The sequence below is a fragment of the Corvus hawaiiensis genome, chromosome 9 (assembly GCF_020740725.1).
Source record: "Corvus hawaiiensis isolate bCorHaw1 chromosome 9, bCorHaw1.pri.cur, whole genome shotgun sequence".
NCBI classification, from domain to species: Eukaryota; Metazoa; Chordata; class Aves; order Passeriformes; family Corvidae; genus Corvus; species Corvus hawaiiensis.
The window spans coordinates 16,467,914-16,483,650 of NC_063221.1; positions in this window are offsets into that span (position 1 = coordinate 16,467,914).

Sequence of the window (15,737 nt, forward strand, 5' to 3'; positions counted from 1 at the left end):
GGAATTGACAGTTGGGCAGGGAGGGACCTAAGAATTGAAAACTGAAGCAACTTAACCCAGTCGAACTACCTTTCTGTTGCTTTCAGCCTTCTACAAAGGCTGTTTCTCTGCTTAGATGTGTGCTTTCGATACATGTTTTTTACTGGAACTCTAATATCTAATTAGCTGGGCAAGAGAAATGGGGGAGGAGTGGGCAGTTACCTTCCCTTCCCTTGGAACAGTGTCTGCATTTCCAAAGCTGCTGTCGGCTGGGGGCCATGGAAATGGTGCTCAAGTTCTTGCAGAAAGCAGCCCCAATATTAGAAGCCAAGAACTTTGGAGGCTGTGTCCTGAAGCAATAAGCTCAGTAATTTGTTCTACAGCTAACAGCCCTTTTCAGGTGTCTTCAGAGCAGGAATGCATGGATCCGTTAACGTACTCAGCAGCGATCCTCAGCCCTTCCTCTATCATGTGGTGAGCTGCAGGCACAGGAATGCACGTGCACGCACAGTTTGACTGTGCATCGCGGCACTTACAGCTGGCTTGCTTCTTGTGGGTGAAACCTTCACGCACACCTCTGGCATCTGGGCACAACGCGAACAACCTTGCAAAGTAAACACATCCACCTACAATTTTTATTTTCCCAAATCACTCCTTTAGCTAATGTTTCAAAGATACATACGCACCACATCTGGTGCAAACCAAGTATTTTCAGTCTGTTGGATCCGAGTCAATATTTGCCCAAGGTATTACAAAGACAGTCATGAAGCTGTGACTAAAGGTAAAAGTGCCCTGGTTGAGGATTTGTCTTGGGCTTACATGTGAACAAAGGGACACACAACTTTGCAATGGGGTATCTCTGACAGCACTGCTCCTGTGCTGATGGTGCTTGTGGCTAGTTTCAGGTGGCCCCCTTGATAACTGGTCCCCGTGTGCTTGTGCAGGCAGGGCTTGACTCATCACTGGTGCTGCTGGAGGACTGGCACTGCTCATGCACCTTCTCTAGCCCTCTGGGCATTCCCCTGGGACAGCCAGATGTGATTGAGATATTTGCAGAAAGGCTCCTCGATGGAGTTGAATAAATCAGTGCATGCTGTCACGCTGGCTCTGCTCCCGTTTCAGATTTTTGCACCAAAGTGTTTATTTTGTGTAACTTGTGGGTTCCTGGTGCCTCTGCAGTCTCTGTGTAGGCTTCCTGCTGACAGATGTGCTGTACTTGCAGTCAAGTTGTGGAAGTTGGCCTGTCAGAGCTGAATCAATCCTAGAAATGCTATTAAAATCTGATGTGCCTTTTGGTCAATTGAGACTCGCTTGGGTAAACAAAGGTCAAATCTTTAGTTTCTTTTCTGGTATTTACATAGTTCTGTATATAGGCAAACTCCCATTGCCCCAAGAGCATTTTGAAACTGACTCACATGTGACAGATTTGTCTTACTCTAACTGAAATTAAAGAACGGGAACCTGACTGTAGGATGACCTACATTTAATATGTCATATTTAGGGTAAATCTGAGTGGTCTGTGCTCTAAACAGAACTGAATGTGTTTGCAGCTCTGTAACTCAGTTAATAATGCGTGGACTGCATCTAACCGCTACAGCAAGAGTCTCATTGCTGCCGGTGGGGTGTCTCTGCAGGCTGAGCGTGGCAGTGATCAGTCTCCTGGGGAAAACGGTCGTTTCCTGGTCACTGCTGGCTGCTGGAAAGGCCGGGTCAGTGGGTGTTACTCTTATCTTCAGTATTTCCACTGAATTCTGTGTCGCTCAGCACATTTTGGCTTTGTGCTTATGGCAGCATCTGTTTTTCAATTTGTTATTCCTCGAGGCCAGGAACTAACCTAACACAAAGGCCTACTCTTAAACCTTCCTGGAGAAACAACTCATGCTAAGTAGCTGTGCACGTGATTGTGGTCAGCCTGAAATTCATTGCATTAAAGTGGAAGTGACATATCCAATGCTGTAAAAAAACCAGTAAATCCTCAGAAACCAGGGGTGAAGGATGAATGTGCTCCTGCTCAGAACCCAACCTTAGTGGAGAGGGGAGGTTACTGTATGACAGAAGCCTCTTTGCAATGGGATTACACCCTGCCGGAACGCTCTGTGGTTTGGGGTGTGGGTTGCCCCAACTAGCAGAATACACATAGCAGGGTTTGACAAGTCCTCTCCTCTTTTATAGCAGGTATTTATTTCAAATTCCTCTTTTTTTGATCTTTTTATTGCATTTAAAAAGCAGAATTGTTAGTGCTCTTTTCGTTTTTATTTTTTTGGGAGTGACTTAGCAGTCATTATGACCTAAGAGAATTTGTTCATGGTGATTGCTGTATGAGAGTATAGGAAACACTGTGTTTAAATGTTGCGTAAGAGTTGGTGCTGTGGGCCCTGTTCTCATTTGCCTGTAACTGTCAACAAGATCGGTTGAACTCTCTTATGTCAGTGCTTGACCTGTTGTGTTGCTGTTTGTTTGGGTTTACAGGCAGTCACTGTAGTTCAGCCATCTTTGAGAATGAGATGTTGGGAAATGTCACTCTCGCTCTGTGCCCTCCTCCTTACAAACCTGCAGTTTCCTCTCATGGCACATTGGGTGGGATGGCTTCCCTTCTCCACACTCCTGTTTGCTGGGTACCTGCAGAATTGCTTTGTCCCAAGGTGGGAAAAAGCACCTGAAAGAGTTCATCCCTCTCAAGCTGCTGTTCTGAGATGGGCACTTTGTCTCTTCACCTCAAGGTGTGTGGCAAGGAAATGAGACCTATACCTGGGCAAACAAGGGAGTATGGACTTTCCTTAATGACCCTGCCAATTACCTCTACCTCATGCTTGTACCTGCATGCCTGTGAGTGGTGTCTGGATGCCATCCCTGGGTTTGCTTAAGCAAAGAAGTGGCTCTCAGCTACGTACCAGGCACAATCACTGTGCAGCCAACTTCAGCTACTGACTTGGGACTGGCACAAAGACCAGAGGTCTTTTGACTCCTGCCAAGTTGGTGATGGGTATTAGTTTGGTACTTCTGCTGCTCTTTCATTGCTCTGGGACATTGGGATCAAGCCTGTAGCAAACATCTTGGGTTTAGTATTGGAATTTTACCTCTGTCCAACCTGCAACTCCTACTGCAAGCTGTGAACACACAATTCATGAAGGTTTGGTGGAGACTTTCAAGGGCTGTGCAGCTAAATTGCCTTACTATGGTTCCTTGCATCCAGGAGACAGGTGAGAGCAGTCAGGCAACCTCCAGAGTCCTTCTCCTCCTCCCACAGCCTCAAAATGCCCAGTGCCACAGTTAGAAGGGTAGGTTCTGTTTAAGAAGTGGGCAAACTTACAGTGTTCTGTGATGGTAATAACACTGAAAATATTGTGCTGTATTTACCCAGAAATATGCAGAATTTACCCAGAAAAATGCAGAAATAACAGATGTGCAGCAGTAATAAATTAGCTAAATACTTAATTAGAGATATGTAGAACTGAGTGGTTGAGAGAGAATACTGCTTTCTAGAAGTAATTTCTGAACTAACACCTAAATCTGAAGAGAGAAGTGATTTCTGAGTGTACTCATGAATTATGCTGCTGTGACAGGACGTTATGCCCCATCTCAATCTGTTTAATTCTTAGAGGCATGCTTTGCATAAACTAACAGAAATCACACTAGTTATAAAAAAACCAATCCTAACACACTAAAGGACTACCCTTTAAGTAGGACCTCATCACAACCTTACATATTGATAGAAATATAATTCTGTTAGTCCATTAGAAGTGTAAGGACATTTTCTTGTGCCTCCACTCACAATTGCAGCTACATGTGGTTTCAGGAAGCCTAATGTAACAGTCAGATTAAGTGCTTTCTTGCCTATGGCTATTTTACTGGAAATCCTGGTAATGAAGACCTCAGAATAAGCATTTGTGTCAAAAAAGCATGTTTTCAGTGCTTCCACCCTGGAAAGGGATGCAGTAAGAGTCTGTTTCTCTTCTATTATTGATTATTTATTGTAGTTCTCACTAGAGGATAGAAGACTAAGCCATTCTGTCTCAAAATGTCAAACCTTAACCTTTGTGCAAACTTTCTGAAGTTCAGCAAGCTGTGTGAAAATGGGCCACTGTGATTGAATAACGCTAATGTGGAAATAGTCAACTCCCACACAACGCTGTGTTTCACCATCTGCAGCATGGCTTGGGTCTGCAATGGTTTCACAGGTCTGTGACGCTTGTGCAGATTTTGTGGTGGTTCTCCTATTTATAATTACTACTGTACTTAAACAAACACCTGTACTGAGATAAGCAGTACATAACTGATACATAGATGCAGATGCTAAAAACATAATTACACTCTTGTGCTGAGTATTCAGCTATCCAACCTGACTTCATACCCTGTATCCATCAATGCTTTCAGAGGCAGATTCTCATCCTACCACAGGACATTTCTTTCTTTTCTTTCTTCTCTCCCGGATGAGTTCTCTTGCATTTGGTTGTATTAAAACACATTTTGTGACTGTGTGAATCAGATCACTCTGTAACTATGACCTGCCCTCCTTATAACCCTACAGCCCCACATGCTCTAATGTTCTCTGCCAATTCTACTGGCACAGATTTTTAGCATGACAGCTTCTTCCCCACACCCTTTCTCCTCACTGTGAGCTCACCTCCCTCCTGTGCGAAACCTCTGTTGTCATCCTTCTTTTCTTCCCTAAACCTCTGCTGATGTTTTCTCTCCTCTTAGGCTTGCGCTGCTAAAGTTTCCACGTGGCACCTGGTTCTGGCCCTTCCTTACCCCTCTCTCTGAACAAGTGTTAATCCCAGGCAAGTTCAGTACCAGCTGTAGGTTTACTGTCACAGACACACTGTAGGTACCTTGTCTGTTGTGCTGATGGAATTCATTGTATGAAAAGTGCCTCCACACGGATAGCCTAGATTTAAAAAAAAGACTCCCAACAGCTACCTGAAACCAACCCACCATGAACCAAGAACTAATATTTACCATCTTTGCTCATAGTCAGCCCCATTTACTACTGGATTCCACTCTGGGATTCATTCAATCAAGCTGGTTTTCAATACACTTAATGTGCTTTCCTGTTATTTTTGTTCTCCCTAATAGATAGGTTAATTTTTAGTAAGAATGCCTGCTGGAAGAAACTCAAGATTTGCAATCTTACTAGTTTGTAATAACAGCTTCCACCCAAGCCCAACCCCCCATACATTTATTTCTTGCTTTGTTATTCCTAAAGAACCAGAACTACAGGGTTGTAGTAGTTAACCACGTGGCTTAGGCTTCCTTGGACCATCTCTCATACCCTCTTTTACCTTTTACTACTGCAAACATACTGAAGTTCATTGCTGCTTTCAAACGTACTTTGATTTTGGAGAACTCTTAAAAAGTAACATTATTTGGTCTAGTCCATCCTGCTTTCTTTCTTGTATAGCTTAGAACAGTCCATTTTACCAGAGTGGCCACATTATCTTTTCCCTGAGACCATTTACTGTTAGATGGCCTCAATGAGCAGCTCTGAACTAGAGGATCTCAAACTCTCAAACATCTGACATGTAGCTCTGTCCCAGCCGTCAGTTCCCCTTACATCTGTAGCCTTGTTTTCTTCGATGGGCAGAATGCTTATAAATAGAGAAGATGGATGAAATGGCCCAGATTCCTCAAACAGCTCAGAATTCACTTTTGAGGCCAGAGCAAATGGTCTGCTTTTAGTCTCTTTTTATTTCAAAGTGCTTGGCCTCAACATACTTAACCAGGTTCAAAACTGAGTCTAAAGGTTACAGTGGCTGTATCTACAGATATGACCCAAATCTGGTGGTCATTACTTACGAAAATTCGACCTAGTTCATCTGTAACGTTTCTGTTTGGTGTGCAGCCAAGTTTACAGTATCAGCAACATCAATGCAAAGCAACTGATATGGAAAAATACGATCAATGGACTTTTATTTTTCTTCCAGCTCTGGATAGGGTTAGGCAAAAGAGTAAGGGAAGGTATTACAGCATGTGTTGCCAAAAAGCAAGCAAATATATTTTGAATTTCAAATGCATGTTCTACCAGAAGGGGATGTTCCTTTGCAACATGGTGGGATGCCTGCTATCAGTTTGGTAGAAGCTGTGTTAATGCCCAGGCCATGAGTGTGGGTACCAGGAGCTCAGAGTGTATTTCTGGCTCTGCATGTGACATAGTCCATGTGCCTGGATGAGTCACTCCACTCCCCTTTCACTTTCTTTTTCTGTGAAAAGGGGTTTAGCATCTTTGAAAAATGCTTTGAAATTGATGATCAAACTGCCAATTGATAATCATTCTAAAAGAGACTGCTAGTGGTAAGGAGCTCACCTCCATGCATGTAAATATTCCATAAGGAGACCATTAGCTCAAACAAACAAACAAAAAAAAATCAGCAAATAAAAATAAGCAATGATCCTGTGAAGTCACTGATCAGTTTCATCCATCTTCAGTGGTGGTCAAAGTTCTGAAGTTAAACACTTTCTTACAGCAATTAATTAAAAGTAGGAATTAATCTCTTTTTTTTTTTGGAAAAAAGAACTTCCCTGAGGTTCCATTATGAAAGGTAATGGCTTTGATAGGTAACAACCTACAGAGATCCAGGGGCTATTATTTGGGGATTCTTACAGAGCAAGGAATTCTGAACAAAGCTGTTACTGCACCAGTTGATCATATAATGACATTTAACCCATCTTAAAACGAAAAGTGACCTGAAACATGATTTTCTTTTTTTTTTCTTTCTTTCCTTTTCTGTATGTTTAGAAATGTCAGAGTGAAACACACTGACAACTTGGACGCTTTTTCAAGTTGAGAAATTAATCAAAACCAACCTTTTCCTGCAGAGGTTTCATTTTCAACCAAGTAGGCCTCTTCTGATTAAAGAAGTTGCATAAAAATTCTTGATCATCTCTGCACAGGAGTACTGCTGTAGCTGTTGGGTGATTCATACCTGTTTTATAGACAGCTTTCACAATAATCTATAGGTGCTGTTGAAAGACTCTTTATATGAGTACTTTTGTCTGTGCACAAATCACGTGGCCCTGGGGCAGTGCCCTCCCAGCTGCAGAGAGCGCCCTGTGGACACGGGCACCAAACCAAGGCCACACTTTGGAGGAGCAAGGGGAGAGCTGACCCGTTTGCCATCTTGTGCTGAGGGAATAAGCCCTGCAGCAGGTTCCCCACAGTGAGTCCGTGTGCAGACGGGAGGTGGGAGGCGCAAGGCTGGACAGAGCCGTCACTTCCTGGGGTGCAGGGAGCCAGCGTGAGGGGTGGGAAGCCCAGGGGTCTGCTGCTGGGGAAGCTGACTGTAGGGTGGGATCTTTACAAGGGTACACAGGAAGCAGGCAGGAGGATGAGTGCTAACTGTTGGAATTAGTGAAGTGGTAGAGTGGGAAGGAATGGCCATGCACTGGGATGGGAAGAATAGGAAGGATTTGGAAGAAGAGGAGACAGAAACAGAGCAGAGATATGAAACTGGGTGGGGTGAATGTCCATAACTATGGCTTTATACCCAGTTGTAAATTTTCAGCAGAAGTTTTTCAGAAGCAATATGTATAGAGTGTTATTTATGGAGTATTATCTGTGAAATTCTGAATTCAGTATTTTTAAGAGCCTGTGGCTCTTAGAAATTGTACTCTTAGACTGTAAGAGTGGATACTCTTTGGCTAACCTGCAGGGAACTTCCTTCCTCCATTTGTAAAGGAAATAAGGATGTGAAGATATGTATCTATGCTGTTGTGCTTCCATTCCTCCCCTCCCTCCCACTTCTTAGCACTGGTGACTTTATCAGCTTTGCTTCAGGCATCACCTATCTTGTATTCAAGGTTATCAGATAGCGATGAACTAGGCAAAAAAGAAATCCAACTTTTGACTCAAACCCTTAAGGTATAAATGATGTAACCCAGAATCCAGCACTACTCCTACAGAGATCAGCAGTCAAGTACCAGAACTGGTGGTCAATGTTTCACCTTTGGATCACCAGATTAAAAAAATAAGTTTCTTTCAGTGAAGCCTACACAACAGCACCACTTATAGTTAGATACTGACAGAGCCTTCAAGGCAGCTAGGTGAATGTTTGTAGCTACACTTTTATTTTGTTTTTTTAATGCTGTGACAAATTTTGAACTGTAGATATAAGGAGACAACAAAATGCTGCAAAGTGTGAAGTGTGCTTGACAGTTTAAGAAAACAGCCAGCTGGTCTTGAGTATTTGAGCATGAAACTGACCCCTTCATTCTTTGCACGACAGTATCATAAAGCCTTTTAAGTAAGTTACAGCATTACTGCCAAGCCAAATTATACATATTTGATGCCTTAGCCCTACAGCATTGTGGACTCAATCTTGTCCCACATCGGCCCTGGCAGTGGGAGAAGGGATGGCTTGCAGAGGCACTACAGCTGAAAGAGCTGCGGGTCCTGCTACAGCCTTGCCACAGAGAGCTGGACAAATGGCTTCACTGCCCTGTGCCCGGAGCGCTTCTGTCCCGCAGGGCCCTGCTCGAGCAGAGGTAGCTGCGCGCTGGGCGGCTCAGCCGGGAGGGAGCTCTCGCCGCGCTCCCAGGCAGCCTCTCACGGGCTCCGATGCAGAGCGGCTCTGTGGTGCACAAACCACACGTTCCCAGTGAAGTGGCCTCACTTACCCTGTGTAACTCAGCCAGCACAGCAACACCCATGCTGCTTTTCGGCAGAAAGGAGACCCAGCTCGGTCCCACAGCAAGGCTCCAGTTCAGTTCAAAGACAGAGAAAACTCAACAAGGAAATACAAAGTTGTTCAAATTAATATCTTCTTTCTGAGAGCAGCTTCTGCTTATAGAGTGAGTGAGCATAAAAATGGCATTTGCATTCTCAGGAAACAATGCCTGTGCACAGTTTGCAATGTTTCAGATTCATTCTTTGGAAACAATTTGTGTGATTTATTCTGTTTTTCTTCAAGCGTGATTCTGTTTTTCTTCAGGGCTGCTTGGGGTGTGTGGTTTGACACTCAGCTTGTCAGTTTAGCATTGTGAGATTGTGAGTTTTTTGAAGAGGGCACATCTGTGGTTATAGAAGAATAACAAGAAGCATCAGATGTTCAGAAAACCAAAAAGCAGAGCTTGGGAGGATCTTAGAAATGAATAGTTAGCAGAGATGACATATATATGACCCAGAGCTGTAGACGGCTAATGTGGTATCTGTAAAATCACTTATTTTTCAAGTTTTCAAATGCTCTCTGGAAAAATTATCTTAATAAGGAAAAAACACTTTAACTACATTTCTAGTTGTGAAATTTTATAATAAGCCAAGGATCTTAAGCAGCAAAAGTATCTACCTGTTTGTTTTTGGTTTTTAATTTACTGAGAGCCCATAGTTCAGAAAAAGAAGAATGTATTCAAAAAAGCTTTTAAGTCAGTCAAAGCTTTACGCAGTAAAACTACTTCTCTTTTGAGAACAGAAGGAAATGTTGGGACTGCAGCTTCATCCCCTGTATTACTCCTTTAGACTGCTTGGGAATAATTAAGTTTGATGGACATTTAACCAGTCTTTGTACAAGAAGGAGTCAAGTCAAATTGCAGAGGGGCATAGGCTTATGCAGGTTTCTGTGTAACAGTGAACTGGATCTAAACCTTGTTTAAAAATCAACAGGGTTTACAACAGTGTCTGCCTTGTTAAAGTGCAGTTATTATTCTAGCTTAACCATCTGCATTGTTATCAAAAGACCACAGTATTTTCAAACTTATTTTTTAATCTTTCCCTCCTATACTGAATTCACTCTCTCTCTTCTGGCTTTGCAGGTAAAGATACTGTACCAACAAAACTTCACTTGCACCATCTCAGTGAAGTTTTTTAATGGATGACATGCTTTGAGACCATGCACTCAGTCTGAAACTTTTGAACAAGAAGTGCAAAAGTTAGTAATTATCTTCATGAATTCTGTACGAAAGTGATACTTAACATTTCAACTGGCAAAGTAATGTACCTACACTTTGAACTACAGCCAGCCTTGCTAAATCAGTACTAGCCACAGATTTGCAACCATTTATTCTATTTATTAAATTAACAAATCAAAAGTGTCTGCAAAAGGTTTTCTCCTGACTGTGGATAGCACTTGCAGTACTGAGGTGTTTACGGAAAATCCTGCTTAGTGGCAAATCCTGATTAGGAAACGTTATCATTTTTCTGCATAATAGGTGAGATAGACGTGCCTAGCATATGGTTGCTATAAAATACCTTAGATGAGTCAGATCTTAGCTGACAGCTGTAGGCAGAGTTGCTGTGCCTTCTTAGATAATACTACCAATTATGGTCCTTTTTGTTACTTAACTACTGTACTGTTAAATTATATTAACCTGATTTGTAGACACTCCTGTTTGAATAGAACAAAAAGGCAAGATTTATGATGTAAATCCTGATCTAATGTTTGCAGCTTATTAAAGCTATATCCAAAGTCCTTCAAGCTCTCTGTAGTGATGACTAATTCTAACCTAATTGTAGGACTCCCCAGGAAGCTGCTGCTGTCCCACTAAGTGCTCAATTCAGTTATGTATACAGTGAAATTTAAGAGGGTAAAAAGTGTCAGAAATGGCATTGATTTGGTGATGCAGAATGTACCAGCCAGTAGCCCCAGTGCCTTTGTGCTCTGATCCTTGCATGCAGCTCTCACAGGTAATCACAGTGTGCAAAAATGTACTGAAGAGTTTGCCTTTAAAGTACAGGCTACCACAGTGTCCTAGGGACTGACTTTGACGGAGGGACTTTGCTGAGTGGCAAGAGGCAGCTGCCTCAGAACCTGTGGTTCTGCTCTAGCCTGTTGTTGGACAGGGGCTCGTTAGAGCTCTTGTCTTGAGGTAACTGCAGGATAGCACAGTAAAGCCAACAAACAGGTGGACAGCTGCAGTGCACAGGGGCCACGCTTACTGCACTGTTCTGATTGATTAGCCTTACCAAGTCTAGGAGCTTAGTCTACACATTAAATTCTCATAGCAAAGTCTGTCTATTTTCTTCAGAATCCCAGCCTGCACCTTGCTCTACTCTACAGCTGCAAGCAACTCAGGGGGAATGACTTTATCACACATGTCCATAACATTGCTCAGTGGCTAATCTGCTTTCACTTGCTTTTTGAAACCAGAGTGCCACCTGAAGATACGTGTTTCCAGCTCCTCCCCCCCACCTCACCAAATCCTGTGTAGCACCACAAATGCCACAGCTCAGGTTCTACAGCATCTTTCAGGCAGCCCATCTCCCAAAGTATTATCCACACTCTGTGCAGAGAAGTGGTTCTAAGATGAAGTCACAAAAAGAAAACTCAAAAGAGGAAAAGTCTCCACCACTTTCTGCCTTTGCTAATGGAAGGCACACCCACTTCCTCTGACTCTAATCAGAGGAGGACTGGCTGTCGGGTGGTAGAGATACACAGTTGAGAAACAAGAGGTCTTTATGAGTAGGTGCCTAGCCCTGCCTTGTATACCATCTGCTGCTAATGGAAACTTAAGACTTGCCAAAAAGAGAGGCTGTCTGTGTTTTCAATATTTAATGCTCACTGGAAATGACAGTTCAGCATTACCTGCTGTCCCAGTGAGATCAGGCTAAACCCCACCCACAGTTCTGTGTGTTCACATGAAATTGCAGAAATAAATAGTAAGTATGGAAAACTTAGAGGCAAACTCTAGAAATAGTGTAACCTCCTGGACGTAATTTCAACATAGGGGCATTATTTTTTCCCCCTAAAGACTGCCTGCCATTCACTTGAATTCTTTTGGTGTTAAACTCTTATAGGTCAAGAAAAAATTCAGTGTGAAGTAGTAGCCATCAAAATAAGTGAACAATAGGATCAGATTGCTTAGAATCCCTGCACTGTGCAGGGGCAGGTCCCCATTCAGTTTTGTGTCACACTCTATTACAAATTACTCCAGGGAGAGCCAATCTACTGTGTCAGCGTCCTCAGCTGACTTTTCTGCTTTCTTTCCCCCATCAGGAAATAGGCGCAGAGGCATTACTACCATCCCACTTCATAAAGGCAGTAAGGTAAGATTTGGAGACCCTAAATTTAAGAGCATCAGTTCTCTCTGAAGCAAATGAAGACAGGCAGGTACCTAAGTTTGGATGCCTAAATTTAGAAGGTGTGAATACTGCTTTCCCCTCCTCTCTTCCTTTTTCTTCTCTCTGATGTGCTAGTCCTTTTTTCTCAGCAGTTAAGAGACATGTCCAGCTGAGCTGCTCATCCCCTCTTGCACTTTGTAGAGTCCAGGTTCTCTCAAACTAGGGGGAGCAGGGTAGGACAGGGAACATCAAGATTCACAGAACCGTTATTTCCCTCCTAAAACCACAACAGATGTCTCACTTTTAAGCTACTCACCAAGACTGAAAAGTGAAAATACAGGTGACTCTTCTATGTGGACACAGCCTGTGAGGCTGCAGATACATCTCATACATGTACCATGCTCCTTGTTGCTTCCTGCATCTCCCTTTAAAAGACAGGGGAGATCTAAAATTTCCAGTCCTGGGTTTAGTCAGTGGCACAGCTCTGTCAGTTATGCTGCTCTAGATTTACTAAGGAACTTTTTTGTTTTGATACTTTTCAGTGAAATAAATCAGTCTCTCTTCTGCTTGTTTTAATGTAGAATTTTGCATCACCATATATAGCCTGATTTGCAACCTTTACACAGATTCCAGGTAATCTCTTCAAAAACCTGAATATGTATGGGTTACATTATGACTTTCCTACTTTCCTGAAATGGTGAACATCAAATGAACCACTCTGACTCCTCTTTTTCTCTCCAAAATCTAAGAAAAATCACTAAGCATGGTCAATGGACAAAAAGAATCAAATGTCAGCAGTGAAGGGCTCTGTGCTAGGAAATCCAGTATTACAGAGTGCAGTGCTTACACTGAGAGTATTTACCAGACCATGAAATGAACTTTAGTGTGAAAATAGACACAGAAGTCTTTCCATCAGCCTCTTTGGCCAGCATAAAGATTGCTTTGAATAATGTTGAGAAAATGTGACTCTCTGTATATGGTTGTTGTCTTCCCAAGATTATTTCACCACAGCTATAGAAAACTTGGTAAGAAATCCATTCTGTGACATGCAGGTATGTGTCACATATTCCTCCTTTGAGGCAGCACAACTGCAACAGCATGAAGCAAGCTTTGATTCAAGCTTTAAACTAAGCTGTTCTTCAATTCTTTACTAAATCAATTACGTATGTCAGGGAAAAAAAAATCACCATGTAAGTCTGATTTTCCCACCTCTCTCCTATTAAAAGAAACACATCATACTCTTAATTGCCCTGCTACAGGTCCACGGCCAGACAGCGCTGGACGCTTTACATGGTCATGGCAATGGACTTCTGTGACTTTATGATCCTTATCATCCAAGGTGTTGATGGCTTCACCAAGTTTATGCCCCTTTCATAGAACTATTCAGAAATAAAGGCTTCTGTCCCATTTACCCTAAGCCCCAGATCCATAATGTCTCTCCACACCTGCAGCTCAGAAATCAGTCACTATAATTTAGTGTATCTGAGATAAGGCTGAAACCACCACTGACCCAAATATCAACTGCTCTCATCTGCTTAACTAACACAGAAGGAAAAACAGTAAGCACAGAAACAAGGCCACAAGGGAACAATCTGTCTGCCAACATAAGCAAAATGCGAAGGGGCAGAACAACACCAAAAGCCAGTTGAGAGTGACATCTTTTGAAGGACAGGTAGTTGTGATAGAAATTTGCTTTAAGATTAAAAAATTACACCTAGATTTGAACATTGCTAAGCAGTTAAGCTGCTACAAATCATGCTTATAAGAAAACTAAATAAAGGAACTGAATTTTTGGTACTTGAGTTGTTACCTTTATATACCAGTTAAGGCTGACAATATTGAAAGATCCTTTTGGGATGAGTCTATAGCCTCTCTCCTACTCAAAAGTATTGGGTATATACGTATACTTTCTGTATTTATTTACGTGTGTTACTCTTGTCTAATGAAGATGAAATTATTACACGTAGGTGAAGAATATCCCTTCAGGGTGTTTCCAGCATACTACAGAACTTTCTTCTGGTCTCATGGATGGAGGAATGTTATTCTGTTCTTGTAGGGCAAGGAAAAGAATGAGGGAGTTTACTACATAGCAGGGAAAGAAGAGATGCAAAAATCCTGAAAGCTTGCATTTTTGAGCTGCTGAGGCAGACAGTAAAAGCAGCTGAACCTTGATAAAGAGGTCTTTGAGCCTGCGACCTATTCATTCTTATTACAAGATCATACATTTCCTACACAGTAGGTGCTGAAGACCAAGCCTAAAAATAACTATTAAAAAAAAAAATCACACCACTAAACTGACAGGAAATGTAAAAACTTTCCAAATGAGAGCCATCAAACCTGATGAAACATGGTCATATTCCTGGTACGATGTACATTTGTAATGTCTTCTACGTGTACTCAGTATGACAGAACTGCTGTGAGGTAATCTTTATGCCCCAAGGTAAACATGCATGGAACAGGATAATGGCTTGCTCAAAATCTACTAGCTAAAAATAGAAATATAGTTCACTTCCAAAATTGGAAGCAAATAGATATAAATTCACAGTTTAAGTTCCACTCAGAGTATCATACCAATTACTCAGTTTTCTATAGAAGTTTATCTTTTGGTGAGGTCTTGACCCTTCTTTCCATATGTGTCAAGTAAACTTCTTCCATCATGGTACAAAAGCAATGTAATTTCTATCCAGTAATTCTTATGAATTTTGTATTAGACACACTCTGATCATAATGGGTATTTTTTTCCCCTACTGCATACTTAAAAAAATGCATAGCTGTAACTCTGTGTTAATGGTTATTCTAATTCTAAATTGTTGCTTTTACAACTTACACTGAACATAACTTCCCATTACAATGTAAATTTGGAAAAGTCAAGCATCTCCTAAATAAAGTCTACTGCACAATGAAGCTTCCACAGCAAAGCTGCATGAGCTTCTGTGTGTCAGGGGTAATCTATATATTTGTCCTGATTATCATGAAGGAACTACACAGCAGTAAACTAGTTAAGTGTAGAGTTCCTTTATGGTGTCCAATTACAGAAGCAAACCAAAGGAATAAACTTTGTTTTTTTAAATGGAGTCCCTGTGTTGCAGCCCTGGTAAGGCTTGTCTCAGGCTTAACTAGTGCTGGCATTTGCTGCAGACTAAGCACTGTCAGTTACAACTTTCTTCTCAAGTCTCTCAAAATACAGTGTCCTATGAACTGAGAACTATGCAATAAAACGTATTATGGAATCATTAAGAATTACTAGTGGACTAGTTTTAAATTGCAACTTATAATCAGTTAGTGACAGAAGCAATTCCAAACACACTCAGCCAAAATGACACAACTCTTTGAAATGAAATGACTACTGAAAGCCAAAAATTTTTAGTTATTAAAATATATTTTAAAGTCCAACTTAGTAACAACTAGAGTCTGTTTAAAAATAACTTTTAAACAAGTTTAAAGACCACCCTTTTTCTTAGAAGTAGCAAGACAAACAGGGTGTGAATCAGACATATTTATGTACTGTTGTCACCATTCTTAAAGGTTCCTGCTCCATGCACAGGGCAACTGGAAAAATGTCAGCAGCACTGCTCTTACCATTGGAGGCTCATACGCTTTTCCCCCCCTCTTTCCCTGATCCCTGTAGACAAAGTTTCAGTCAAAGTTTTCAAACCAAGACAAACCAGACCAATCCAAATTCCTTTATACTGCTTTTAAACACTTTTCAGATGATCCATATTTTAACTTGTCTTCACACCTTAAACAACTGTAGTTACAGTCAGCTTCT